Below are 15,104 nucleotides of genomic sequence, written 5' to 3'. Positions count from 1 at the left end.
TGGAGAGAATCAAGAAAAAGAGGTGGTTTGAATCAAGGATGAGGTGTCCCTCCAGATGTAGGGGAGGTGGCACAAATCAAGGAGCAAATCAGTGGAGCAGATCATGGATAAACTTGTATAAATTAAGGCATTGGCCTAATGAGTGATTTGCTGGTTTTTGAGTATCCATGCCTACATTAAGCTATCAATTAATTGCTCACTAATCTCATCTTAATCATCATCTAATCACTTGCTCTAATGATGTTGATTCTTGCATTTGATCCACCATAGCTCATCACTTTGCTTGCATTTTAACATGGTATCAGAGCCAAGCTTAGGATTCATCCAAGTTTTGAGCCTAATTATCTTACTAATCACCATGCTAATCATAATTAGGAATTAAACCATTTTTTAAATCTATTTTCAACTAGCCTATACACCCCTAGCTAGTGGAGAAGCTCCCTCTCCCTCTAGGCTTAACATTAGCTCAAAAGACTCGAGCCATAGCTAGCCACAATCCCTATGCTCCAACCCATCACCTCAACACGTCAAACCGCTGGGTGGAGCTATCGATTTTTGCAAAAATGCTAGTGCTAATTTTTTCTGAGGAAAACTTCAATCATGGTCTTACTACTTGGAATTGGGAGCTATGGTCCAAAGGGTTTTGGATGCTCTGAGCATGCTGGTGTGGCCTCAGAATCTAGAAATTCTTCAAGGAAAAGCGGAATCAAGCTCTGCATCAACAAATCTACAAGGGACTTTGGTAAAACAGAGATTAAGCATTCAATGTTTGGTCAAATATTTTGTTTCTTAGCTTGATCCTCTACTAGACTAACTGCTATTGATGCCTTTGGAAGGAGTTGAGCTCATTTGAACTCTAAGGTCCCAAATATGGCCTCCTAGCACACTATTTTTTGCACACAAAACAGGGGATTATTTTACTAATCAATGATTAATCAACACTAATCACTGTATTTTGGTGCAATTGAGGGTTTAAATTTACCATTGGGTATCTGATACATATCCCTATAACTTCATATTATAATTCAAAGATGGTTTGATACTCCAACCATTCAGTACAGATTTGTTACCCTTGGCTTTATGTAATTTTTGATTTATGCTGATAAATCTTTTGTAATCATCATTTAACACTAGATTTGAGTTGTAAAAGAGTAGACACTACCCTTGAATCTTGAATTGGTTTAAGAGGTAAGACCCCCTTCACATCATCATGAGCATGGCACAAGAAATAGCTAAATTTAATGGGGAGCAGTTTTATACATGGCAAACAAAGACCATGTATTTGCTCATGACGAGGAAAAATCTATGGGGGCTAGTTGAGGGAAGAGATGAATGCCCACAGGTGATTGGAGAGAATGAGTGGAAGAGCAAGAATGAGAAAGCATTAGGACTTATTGCACTCAGTTTAAATGATGAAATCATTCACCACATTACAAGGATACAATGGGCAAAAGATGCATGGGATGAACTCAATAAATTATTTGGCACTCAAGCAAAAAATTCAAAGATAAATCTGCTAATGCAATTCTACAAACTTGATATGAAGGAAAATGAACCTTTAATCACACACTTGAACAAATACAAAAGCATTAAGCAACAACTGGCAGCCAATGGTAAGAAGGTAGAGGATGATGAGGCACTAGCAGTGCTTCTGATGAAGACTGTGGACAAAGGAGAATATGAAAACATTGTGGCAACCTTAAAGAATGTACTTAAATTGAAACTGCATGAGATAGAAGGAGCTCTATTAGAGCAAGAGACCAAGGTCAAAGAGAAGAAAGGGGTGGACCCAACAACTGGAGAGGAAAAAGCATTCTTCACCTGAGGAGGATTCTCACGAGGACGAGGACAAGGGAGAGGTAGGGGAGGGGGAAGGACCTTCACTTACCACAATTGTGGGAAGCTAGGACACATGGCAAGAGACTGCTATAGCAAACCCAGAGAAGAAGAAACGACATTGGCAAACTTCATGGAGACTCCTAAGGAAGTGGAGTCAGATCATCTTTTCTGAGAGAGAAACCCCACAACCTAACCTGCCCCAACAGAGTAAAACCACCTCGGAGCCACCGATGATGTAGGCCATGTGTGGTAGATGTATGTGTGAGCACTTTAGTCAAGGAGGTCACGTGCACTTGTAGTAGCCTTGGACACATAGAGAGAGAGTGTCAAGGACTATGAGTTAAGGACTTGAGGCACTAGTCGCGGGCTACCAAGTAAGAGGGAAACTTGGTATAGGGTCCAGGTGTGCTAGGATTATTCACTTGAGGAAAGATGTTGAAATATACAAGTGAATGGGTTGTGCTGGAACAAGCCCTTAGCAAGAGGCTGTAAATGAGTGAGTAGTAGCAGTGAAAAGGTGAGAGGTATCTACTGGGAGATAATAAGGGTTAGCATGAGAAGTTCTAGGATGTGTGGAGATATTCTGGGAAAAGTGAAGAGGTGGAGAGAATCAAGAAAAAGAGGTGGTTTGAATCAAGGATGAGGTGTCCCCCCAGATGTAGGGGAGGTGGCACAAATCAACAAACAAATCAATGGAGCAGATCATGGACAAACTTGTATAAATTGAGGCATTGGCCTAATGAGTAATTTGCTAGATTTTGAGTATCCATACCTACATTAAGCTATCAATTAATTGCTCACTAATCTCATCTTAATCATCATCTAATCACTTTCTACTAAATGATGTTGATTCTTGCATTTGATCCACCATAGCTCATCACTTTGCTTGCATTTTAACATGAAAAACCGTAATAGGGGTTGATGCAAAGCTAGATTCTACTCCGGATCTAGCAGATCCACTGCAAACCAAACCACAAGATGTTATTCTTGTTTTGGCATGGAGGCAAAGGAATGGAGATACACTATGTGCCATTATCACCAGCATCATTGATTTAGCATACTACCGTAGCTTCTAAAGTAGGGAAAGTTCTAGTATAAGATGAGGAATCAGATAAGGATTCAAAACCTTGAGAATCAGCTTGCAACATAAAGGCACTCTAATGTAGAAGGAGCAGGAGTTAATATCAGATAAAGAATTTGCAAGATCATATGGTGGCGGTGGGGATCACTAAGACTAGTGAAGACCTAGCATGAGAGTGTTGCTCTCCTAAAGTAGGAGAGTTTTGTGACCTCATTGAACATGTGGGTGCATAATTTGTCTCTTATTTATGAGGAGTTCGGCGTAATGTTGGTGGAGGAGGAAACACATTTCAAAGCAGAGATGGTAGTGACTAGGCATTCTTTGAAAATGCAAAGAAAGGAAAGGGAAAGGGCTTTGATAACCCCAATGAAAAGAAGAAAAAATCCAAGGCAAAGTGTTTCTACCATGATAAGCATGGTTATGTGGTCAAAGCATGTATGTTGAAGGAGGTAGATAAGAAGAATGACACTTTAAAACCTTGGAAGAAGGAGTCCGAGAATAGTAGAGAAGACTTAGAGTTATTTGTGGAGTTTGTGTCAAAAAATTCCTCAGCATATGTGGTTCATGGATCATCAACAATGCAGTTCTCGACATATGACCAATCTAAAGGACTAGTATACCTCCCTCAAGCTTGTGGGGGAGTCCATCCTGGTAGCGGTCCGAAACAACGCCCATCCATGGATTTAGGTACCATTTCTTTTATTTCTAACAATGGTGATACTAAGAAGTTGTCTTATGTCCTTTATATGCCACACATAAAGAGCAATCTACTGTCTATTGGTGCGGCCATAGCTGAGACCGTGACTTGAAGGTTCTCTTCAATAAGGCTAGTGCAGTCATTATAGATACTAGTGGAAATATTATTAGGAAAGGAATCTGATGCAATAACTTGTATGAGCTGTAGCTTTCTTATCCCAAGCTGATGTTGAGACAAGCAGGCTATGGCATGAGAGATTTGGGCACATGATCTTTGTAGTCTTGGAAGAGATTCAAAGGTCTGGGATTATGGCACATCTACTAGCATTTTGAGAGATGTCAGATGTGTGTGAAGCTTGTATGATGGGGGTAAGTAACATTGGTAGGCATTTCCATAGGAAAGCAAGAATCATGTAAAGGCTCCTCTAGAGCTTATACTGTAAAATGCTCACCACTACATTAGGTGGTTCTTACTACTTCTTGTTATTGATTGATGACTTTAGTAGGAAGATGTGGGATAAGGCTGAAGCTTTTGGAAAGTTTAAAATATGGCATACTTGGAGAGAATGAGACAAGAAAGAGGTTGAAGAAGTTTCAGATAGATTAAGGAGGAAAATTTACATCAAGTGAGGTCAATCTCTACTACAAGGAGCACAAGATCAAGAGAGATTTGATAATTACTCATTATCCATAGCAAAATGGGGTTGCAGAGTGCCAGAATTACTCTACAGATCATAAGAATTGCAGAGTGGTGGAGATGGCATGGAGTATGCTTAAAGGAAAAGGATTATAAAATTGGGCTGAAGCAAGTTAACCTTTAGTGCATATCCTTGTGCATATCCTTAATAGGATTTGTAGAAAGGTGGTGAAGGGCATGACACCTCAAGAAGTTTATTCAGGTAAAAAATCCTCAGTTGCATATTTCAAGACATTTAGTTGTGCATGTTCCAGACTCATCTAGAACTGATTGGAATTCCAAGAGCAAAAAGTGTATCTTCTACAATATGACCCAGAGGCAAAGAAGATATTTGTTAGCAGTGATGTGGTGTTTGAGGAAAAGCTTCATCAGGTGGAGCAAAGGGCTCCATCCACACTATCCTCCTTCAACAAAGAAGTAGCCTAGTAGACACAACCTCTAGTGTGACAGTACCAACTTCATTTAAGAGGTGGATTCTTCATCAAATGATGAAGAAGATAAGCTTGTAACACCTTATAAGGGGCCATATCCTAAATGGGTGAAGAAGCTCTTAGAAGGAAAAGCTTCATCATAGGAACTAATAGCTATGTTTGAAGCTCCCATGTGCATAAGGCCTCATAAGAGGGCCCCTCCCACTCACATTCTATGTGGCTGATTACCCTCATGGCCTTTTTCCATCACGCGGTACGCACAATATTGAAAGACAAGGCACATTGTATGATGAGCTTTGTCAGCTCTCGGGTGGCCTCTTGCTTTGCCTACATTTGTAGACTGGCTTTGATACTCCGTTTTTGCAAGGCCTTGCCAATGGGGATGAGAGTCCTTTGTGCCCATGGTGCAAAGTTACCTTTTGTAACCTTCTGTTTCTTGGATACACTTGTACTACATGTAACTGAGACATCCACATCTTCCTCCTCATCATCTTCATTACTCTCCTTTTCTATCAGTAACTTCATTTGGCCTAATAATTTGGCTCTCTTCCACTCTTGTAATGATGCCTTGATAGCATCCGGCATAACTGGACAAGGGCCAACCCCCTTGTCCACTAAACCTGTGAAATGGGCCTTCACTTGGTCTATGCTGCAATTGGACTAAAACCCACAGTATTTGCACTTCCATTTGGAAGCACCTCCACCCTTATAGGAGGCCGATTCGATCACATGGGTCCACATATCATCTCTTGTGTGAGGCATTTTGTTGAAGGACTGCATGCATAGAAACCCTCAATTTTCAAACCTTTGCATTTACTTCAATTGACAAAAATCAGACATGTAATGGATTACATACTTACTTAAGACCTTTGGGTAGAGTCTAAGCATATGTTGGAGGCTTAATGGGGTCTCTGTGAAGAAAATCCCCAATTTTTTGCATCTCCATCATCTTGCCCCAAATTAGCAATCTTCAAGTCTCCGATTCTGAGAAAATTTGACAAAAAAACACACCTTGCTCTGCTATTGGATAGGTGTCACCTCCAGATGGTGTCACGCTAGTGGCACACTCTTAAGCCTCTAGGAATTTTTGGGATTTATAGCATTCATTTCCATTTTTTCCTATTTACACACATTTTTGGGTGGAGGAAAGGGTGGAGGAACTTTCCTATATATATGAGGCATTGTAGTTCATTTCTAATCAAGTTGGCTAGTGGTTCATTGATACATTGTCTCTTCTCTCATCTCTTCTTTCTCACATGGTATCAGAGCAAGGTGGTGGTGCACATAGAGCCTCCTTATCCTTCTTCCTCTCTACCTCTAGTCCTCTTCAACAATCCCGCTTTCAATTGCGTTTTTCATTCTTTGATTTTCTGCTAAACGAATGCGTTTTTGAGGATTATGCCCGCGGACCTATTGGAATCATCGTGGTCTACAACTTTGCAAAAGAAAGTTTTCGCAAATTCCTCACCGTTTTTGAGTTATTCTTCGCAGACTACCTGCATGCAAAATTTCTGCTTGCGTTTTTTGCAGAAGCCCTTACTCATCATCCTTGCACTCATTCAATGATGCAAGAGGCTTCAAACCAGCCCCTTACCATCCTCTATAAGTGTGTTTTTTAAGCACTTCAATCCAAGTCCTACAACTCTACTTACGGCGGTGAAAACATTGCCAAGTAGTTTTCCTTACATGCGGTAGCGTTTTTTTGGAGGCTTCTTGTGGAGAGATTTCTTGGTTGCGTTTTCATCATCAACTTCAGCCCTCTTCATGGTGTTTTGAGGTACATATTCATCCTCTTTTCTACACCTTTCTACCGGCTGAAAATTCCACTTTGCTACACACTTTGTGTTTGCGTTTTTGTGGACAATCAACTCCTCCATACTCCTTCTATCTAAGGCTACATTCTCAGCCCTCTTTTGGTGGTTTCTACGGAGTCTATTGGTTCATATATCGGCTGCGTTTTGTGGCTGCGTTTTTTTGCACTATCTTTGTGTATATTTTGGAGATACTTCCTTGGTGGACAGCCCATCTATTGGTTGCGTTTTTGGAGGTACGACACTTCTTCCCTTGTGTTTTCTCACCCTCCACTCCCTATGGGATCTCAGAAGTCCTCTACTCCAAAAGACAAAGGCAAACTTGAAGATACTATGGATCCTACATCTCCTACGACGGTTGGGCCGGCAACTACTACAACGGAAGTTGGTGCAATTCCTTCTTCGGTAGATGCTTCTACTTTCTCTTTTCCGTCGTATCCATTACCTTCTACGAATCCTTTCACTCTTTCTTCTTTGTCCTTTATGCCTTCCTATCCACATACTTCTATGCCCTCTATGGTATATCCCCCTACATCATCTATGCCTTTTATGGTAACTTCATCTACTATGATTCCTTCTTCTACTACTTCCACTACTACTCCTCTCCCCACTCAATCATATCAGCCCTTTAACCCATTCACTCAATCTTTGAGCCTTCCAAGTCTTTCCGATTCACAAAAGCTTATCCCAAACAACTACCACACTTGGTCTTTGTTTATGCAACTTCTTTCGGAAAGCGCCGGGGTGTGGTCTATAATCACTTCTCCTTATATGGTGCCTTCTCAATATAAAACTTATATGGATGCACGGGCCAAAGCTTTACTTGTGCATGGCATGTCTACATCGGTTGTGTCTCAATTTCTTTCTACAAGGAGTACAGCTCAACAATTATGGCATGCTATACAAATGCAATATGGAAGACTTTCAACGGTTAAGATGGCTAAGTTGGAAGAAGATTTGGATAAGCTTTCTATCTCTGAATCCGACAACATAGTGGAGAATCTTGGAGAATTCAATCGAATCAAGCGGCAACTTGAAGAGTTTGGTACATTGGTAAGCAATAGCTACTTGGTAAATTGCCTTCTTCTTTTGAATCGTTCAAAGATAACATCTTTCTTCGAGTTCCTTTCCCTTCCTTTGAAGAGACTATGGGTCTTCTTCATGATAAGTGCCTTACTCGTCTCGCAAGCAAAACAAAAAGGACTTGGCTTTTGTAAAGGCAAGGGCAAAGGCAAAGGCAAGGGGAATGATCAACGCAAAGGCTCTAATTCCAATGCTAAAGATTCTTCAACCAAAGGCGACAAGGACAAATCAAAGGATTCTTCCAAGGAGTGCACTTTCTGTGGTCGTAGTGGCCATACGGAGGATCGTTGTTTTACTAAGAAGACGACATCCAAGAAGGTAAAAGCTGAACTTGAATCCAAATCTAAGGGTTCTTCTACATCAACATCTTCTCACGACAAAAACAAAGACAAGAAGGAAGACGGTAACGCCAAGATTGCATATGTTGCTATGTCTTCTACTTCTCCATGTGACACATCACTTGTGGTAATCAAAGATGCATACTGCAGAGGATGAGTGGATTGCCGATAGTGGTGCTACCTCTCACATGACGAATAGTTCTTCCTTATTGGAAAACTATAAGTCTATCTCTTCATCAGTACACATTGGTGATGCTTCGTCTCTCCCTGTGATTGGTATTGGTGATGTTTCTTTTGGAGATGCTATCTTACATGATGTTTTGCATGTGCCTAAGATGTCTGCCAACTTATTTTCTATCTCTAAGGCTACTTCTAAAGGTCTCAGATTCACAGAGTGCTATTGCTTTAGCCAAAAATCCAGTTATTTGAGGACGATCCAAACACATTGATGTTCATTTTCAGTTTGTTCGTGATTGGATTTCTGAAGGTCGCATTCAGCTTGAGTATTGTCCTACCAAAGATAATGTTCCTGATTTGTTTACTAAGCCTCTTCCTCGACCTACCTTGGATTATCTTCTTCAGCGCATTGGCGTTGGTCCTCCCATCTGGACCTGAAGAGGAGGTGTTGGATAGGTGTCATCTCCAGATGGTGTCACGCTAGTGGCACACTCTTTAGCCTCTAGGCATTTTTGGTATAGCATTCATTTCCATTTTTTCCTATTTACACACATTTTTGGGTGGAGGAACTTTCCTAACCAAACAGGCAAGGTTACTTCAGCCTTTGCCTATTCCTAAGGAACCCTTTTACGACATTAGTATGGACTTTGCAGCCCTCTTCTCGCCTTAGCTAGATCTAAAAACACACAATGTATGATAATTGTTGACAGATTAGTAAGTTTTGCATGCTCATTCCATGCAAGCAAACAGTCACAACCAAGGACATAGCTCGCTTGTTCATTTGATTTTGGTATCTCATTGGTGGTTTGCCATCGGATTATCACATTAGATAGAGATCCAAAATTTATGTCCCATTTTTAGAGAGAATTATTTGACAATTTTCAGAGTAAGTTGGAATTGTCCAGCGCATTCCATCCTTAAACAGATGGCCAAACAGGAATATACAATCAATTAGCCTTTGACGTTCTCAAATCATACTGCCATGACTAGCAAATTTCTTCATCCCTTGACAATGAGGGATAGGAAAGCCTTTGAGATCCTCACAATTCCCCCAACATTGAAAAGGAAATCAAAGGCAGAGAAAATAAAAGTAGAAAAAGTCACTACCCCTAGTCCTCCTCCCAAAAAGAAAACAAAGTTAGTGAGGAAATTGAAGCTAGTCGACAAGATTTCTAAGGGAGGAGGAGAAGGAAAAGGAGAATATCCCATATGTGCATGATAGCTTAGAGACCCTAGTGCAATCGGAGAAAGCCAATTCTGAGAGGCTTACCCAAGTACCAGGGCAATTTATTTGCAATGTTGGCACAATGGAGGAAGAAGAGTACCTCTATACTGCACTTGGGGACATTTACATGCTTGTAGAGAAGGATAGGAAGATCAATGACAGTGTTGTTCTCATGTGTTTAAGGTATGAATACAGTATTGTTCTCATGGGTTTAATGTATGAATATTTCCTATTTTGTTTATTTTTTCTTTTGTTTATTTTTTCTTTTGTTTATAAACTCTTGTTGGGCACTTATTAAGGAATTGCCTCCAAATCAAGCTAACGAGATATTCATTTGTGATCCCTTAGTTTTGCAAGCACTAATAGATATGAAGAAGAAGACCTTCGAGCTTGCATCCTATTTCAAGCTAATGAAAAATAGGAAGAACTGTTTTGTTGTTTTGTTGTATGTAGAGGGTTTGTCTTTAACTAATGCTTCTTATGTGTTTACTACATGACATATGTGTTTCTTTTAAGGATATTCGCTTTCTTAAAGATTTCTTTTACTTTTTTTTAGTGGACAACAGTGGAGTGCTTGTGTTATCAATAATCTGAGAAGTGTTATTTTTATGAACAGCCTGACTGGCATGCATGGGCAGATTAAATTGTAAGTAGTTATCTTAATAATTTGAATATTGTTCTTCTTTTTGAAATCTATAATGATGGATACCAATACCTCCAGTTGGTTGCAAGAAGGCCAAAGCTCGGATAGGTTTTTGGACACATTAACTCTTTAACAAAAGAACTACTCCCTATACATGGCGTGACACATTTCTAGAATTTGGAGATTATTTATGATGGATATGCATGTACTTTCTTATGAACTTTCATGTGTACGTGGAAGTAAATCACTAGCAGATACTCTTATTTGGTACATATTGCAAGATACATCTTGATCTTCAAAATCTTCCCCCCAAAAAAACTTGAAATGGCATTCATATTACTGAAGATGAGCATAAACTCAAATACATTTCAAACCTTATATCTCTGAGATAGAAGAAAATTTCTATCATACATAAGAAGTACAAAGGTTTTCACGATATTAAACACTCTTGAATATAGCGTTCGAAAAATTTACTTAATACACACACATTGTTGGAAAAGCATTTGCTCAATGCTCCACCCTTGTGTTGTTTTTGTGGATGTGCTCTATTTTGTAAGGCTCCCTTTATGAGTAGCTGCTGTTGCGGTGAGCACTCGGGAACCCCGCCTACTAGGAACCCAACAGTTCCTAGTTTAGACACTGGATGATGGTGGCCAAGTGTGGCCAGGTGGTTAGAAGACGGCTTATGTAAACTTGGCACTCTACCGCCAAGTAAGATGCATGCTTGTGCGAGCTATGTGACCGTATTAGTGAGTGCTTGACAGCAAACCAAGGACACACTGTTCTCGGGTTACGGGGCCCGTTTGAGGGTCATACTTTCTTAGATGGCCGTGGGAGTTGTGTGAAGTCCTTACGACTCCATGTCATAGATGGCCATGGGAGTTGTGTGAAGTCCTTACGACTCCATGTCATAGATGGCCATGGGAGTTGCACGAAGTCCTTTTACGACTCCATGTCATAGTCTAATATGGACTCATTTGGATGATGTGGTTGGTTGGTCATTTTCAACCAAGTTGTAGGCTAGCTAGCCTACGTCCATGCCGACCCTGGGTATTACATATAGATTAGTTTGGTAGCCTTAATTTATCGAGTTCACTGTGTTCAAGCACTCTTGTAAGCAAGCCATCCTTCTTTCAAAGTCTTTCTAGATCACCATTAAATCTCCTTACCCGAAGCACACTGATGGGGGAAGATGCCATCACTTTATAATCAAGTTTTTGCAAGAAGTAAATATTGTTTACTCTCTTCTTTCAGCAATTTAGTGCTTTTTATTGTGTTGATCGAGCTTCCACTATTGTGTACTCTTACATGGTATCATAGTATAGGCTCTAGGAAAAGCTTGTTTTGGGAGTTTTCTATTTGAAGGCAGATTTGTAAAGATGGTCCAACCTGCAAATAACACAACCGCTCGTGCTCGCCCTCCACCTTTTGGTAATGGGAAGTTGGATGGGACACAATGCACTCTCTCGAAGTTCAAGATTAGGTTCATTCTTGATTCATATGAGTTGTGGGAAACTGCAACAAGGATTAACGCAAAGTCGAGTCTTACTCTAGATCCAATATATCGACTACAGACCATACTGCCATATCCAGCTCTTGCTTTGGTGTTGAGGTGAAGGAATGCAGATACGTTATATACTACTGTTACCAACGTCACTACTTCTAAAGCATGGCAAGCTCTAAAGAACCAGTATGAGACAAGGAATCAAACAAGGATTCAAAACCCTGAGAATCAACTTGCAGAGTAGAAAGACCTTTTGATGGAGAAGCAGCAGAGCAGTTCATATCGCGCGGATAAAGAATCTACAAGGTCAGATGGCGACGGTGAGAATCACTAAGACCAATGAAGAACTAGCATGCAGGTGCATCATAGTGTTGCCCCCGAAGTATGATAGTTCAGTGACCTCACTGAACATGTCACCTCTTACTTTAGAGGAGTTTAGTGTAATAGGAGAAGATTCGTTCTCAAAGCCAAAGATGGTAGTGATGCGATATTCTATGCAAATGCAAAGAAAAGTAATGGAAATGGCTTTGGTAATCCCAAAGCTTCTGAAAAGAAGAAGAAATCTAAAAGTTTTTGCTACAAGCTTGGTCACATGGTCAATGCGTGTAGACTAAAGGAAGCAAATGAGAAGAATGACACTTTGAAGCCTTGGAAGGAGTCAAGAACAGTGCTGGAAGTAAAATTTAAACTATTTGTAGCAATAGAAGAAATGTGTGCAAAAGCAGAACATTCCTTAGTATCCGATGGTTCATGGTGGATCATCGATAGTGGAGCATCTCGACATATGACTAGCCAAAAGGGCAGGTATACCTCTATCAAGCATGTGGGGGAGTCCGTTTTGGTAGTCGTTAAGAATGACACCAAATGCCTAGCCATGGGTTTCGGTACCATTTCTTTTGTTTCTAGCAATGGTGATACTAAGAAGTTATCCAATGTCCTTTACGTGCTAGACATCAAGAGAAATCTACTCTACTGCTGTCTGTGACTTGAAGGTTCGATAAGACTGGTGCAGTAATCATAGAGATGCCATCGGCAATGTTTTTAGAAAAGAAATCCACCATAACAATCCATACGAGCTGTCGGCTTTTACAACCCAAGTCGATGTTGGGACAAGCATGCTATGATATGGGAAATTTGGGCACCTGAGATTTGTAGTCTTGAAACAGATGCAAAGCTCTAGGATTATGGCACACCTACCAGCATTTCAGAGATGTCAGATGTGTGTGTGTTAAGGCTAAGAGCTAGCAAAGAGGAAACCACTCACCTCTACTCTCCTCAACATGTTGTGGTGGGGATCTTTCCAATGGTCGAACTCGTAACCCTTAAGGTCTCTAAGATCAACACCGCCATGGGTATCTTACCATTCGCCTTCTCCCGCGAGTGTTATCACACCGTCATCAGGCACTACTCCCTCCTCTCACATCAAGTCACTCACACACTCACTAGCATGCATTAGTGTTAAGAACACGGATCGAGCTCTCTTAATGACAAGACATCTACCTAATTAAAAACTAATATTACACTAATGACAACACTAACCTAAGGTGGATAAAAATAAAGAAAACTCATCGTGAGTGTGTACTAATTAAGATGCACTCAACTGTGTGCTAATTAAGATGTACTCAAGTACAATGAAGAAAACTCATAATAAGTGTGTGCTAAATTAAGATACACTTAAGTAAAATTATACAAGATTTTGACAAATGTGATGACGCCCAAACCACACATGTTGGTGATAAGACCCAAGATGATGTATATGTCATTTTTGAGCCCCACATATTTTTTTTGCATGTGAACCACCTCTTAAGAAAGGGTAAGGTTTATTAAACCTTATTAGAGATCCTTTTATTATTATTATTATTTATTTTAAAAAAAATCCACCTTATGTCATCCGCTCTTCTGGCATGTCGGCAGCGATGGCGTTTTGGATACTTTGGCTTTTTTTTCCCTTTCTATGTCCGTTGGTTCTGCTATGCGCCGCCTTCTTGCGATCTTTCTTCTCCACTTTGTTGTCCTGGTTATCATGACTAGCATCACAAGGCTACCTCTGTATGCGGAAGACCTCCGCCTATAGAGGTCTTCCGCCTGCAAAGCTTCCACGGCCAGCAAGCGTACCTAGCATCACAAGGCTGCCTCTATAGGCAGAAGACCTCCGCCTTATATGCATGGCCATAAGTGTTCACACACACTTAAACTATGGCTAGGGCACCCAAAGCTTCTAGATGGCCTATTCCTTATGAATTGCTTCATCTCATAATACATTGATGCATTACAATACTAAGGAGGGCATCCTAGCTTACTACCCTACGCTCTTGGAGCAGGAAATACCATTAACTATCTATTAAACCTTTACGGGTGTCCATCCAAGTTTGAGATTTGGACACCATTGGTTCATGGCTTGTTTGTGCATGAGTTTGGTATGTTCATCCTTAACATTTAATGTAGATTTCTCATGCTTTAGCATATAATTGGGTGTGGCAAACCTTGTTAACCCTAAAACAAGATTAACATTCTCCCCTTCCTGATGTCGATTGCATCCTCGTGATCGGATGAAAGACATTCTCAAGGGATAGATATATGCTTGGTGCTGATAAGTAGAGGTTGCATGTTTTTTATTCCCCAGAGGGATGAAGAAGCTAGTTAGTAAATGAATAAGTTAATAATAGATTGGATCTTATATGGGGTGGGGACCATTGCATTGATTGCTTTATGTTTGGATTTCTCTTTTTTTCTTCCCTCCCTCCCCTTTTTTTTGCAATCACATGCATGGTTACAATGTTTATGGAGATTAGCGGGGATTCTATGGTTGTTCGCAATGGAAGAAGAGAGACAGAGGTCTGAAGGAGCATTAACAAGCAAGCCCTTATGTGCACATCTCATTGGTTAATGTGTCCCTTGTAGGCTGTGAGAGGAGTTTGTGTTGACTTATTTCTTCCCATGTGCTTTTTATCCATTAAGAACAATTAGGTGCTATTTGACCATTGGTCAAGCTGATATATCATGGAGTTCAAAAAGTTCACTCTTTTATCTTAGTTAGAGTGGATCGCAAAGAATTTAGAGAGGATTGAAAGAATTTAGTCGTCTTGCGATGTTGTGGAGCTATTTGTTGTAAAGGGTTAGAGGGTATTTGGATGAGATCATTGATTGCTATTGGTGAGGCTAAGCTTAAGGAATTCCAAGCGATGGGTCGTAGACTACGAGTGAAAAGTTGGATGGGTGGGGAGGTACTTCTTGCTGTAGGGATGCACATCCACCACTCTCAATCTTCCACTTTACATTTACTGCTTAGAAACTTCTTACTTCTTCACATTAAGAGTCCCACCGTGATTACGAATTTTATATAATGTGGGTGACTTGGGTGTACAATGCATACATTGAACTGGACTCACTCCCCTCAGTCTCACTCTTGCACCTCACTCACAATCATATAGAGATAGTGGATTCTCTCATGAGAAGTATACTTTGCAAGAGGTGTAAAGCCAAGAACAAGACTCTGTATTATCACTACACTAACATGGGCTACACTGAGCTACTCTTCTCCCTTGTTGCCACTTGGTGTGTACAACACACTTACTTCCT

This window comes from Cibotium barometz, chromosome 12 (assembly GCF_041138505.1).
Source record: "Cibotium barometz isolate CiBa-2024 chromosome 12, ASM4113850v1, whole genome shotgun sequence".
In the NCBI taxonomy this organism is placed as follows: domain Eukaryota; kingdom Viridiplantae; phylum Streptophyta; class Polypodiopsida; order Cyatheales; family Cibotiaceae; genus Cibotium; species Cibotium barometz.
The sequence above is the reverse complement of the archived record's forward strand: the minus strand, read 5'-3'. Positions refer to the sequence as shown.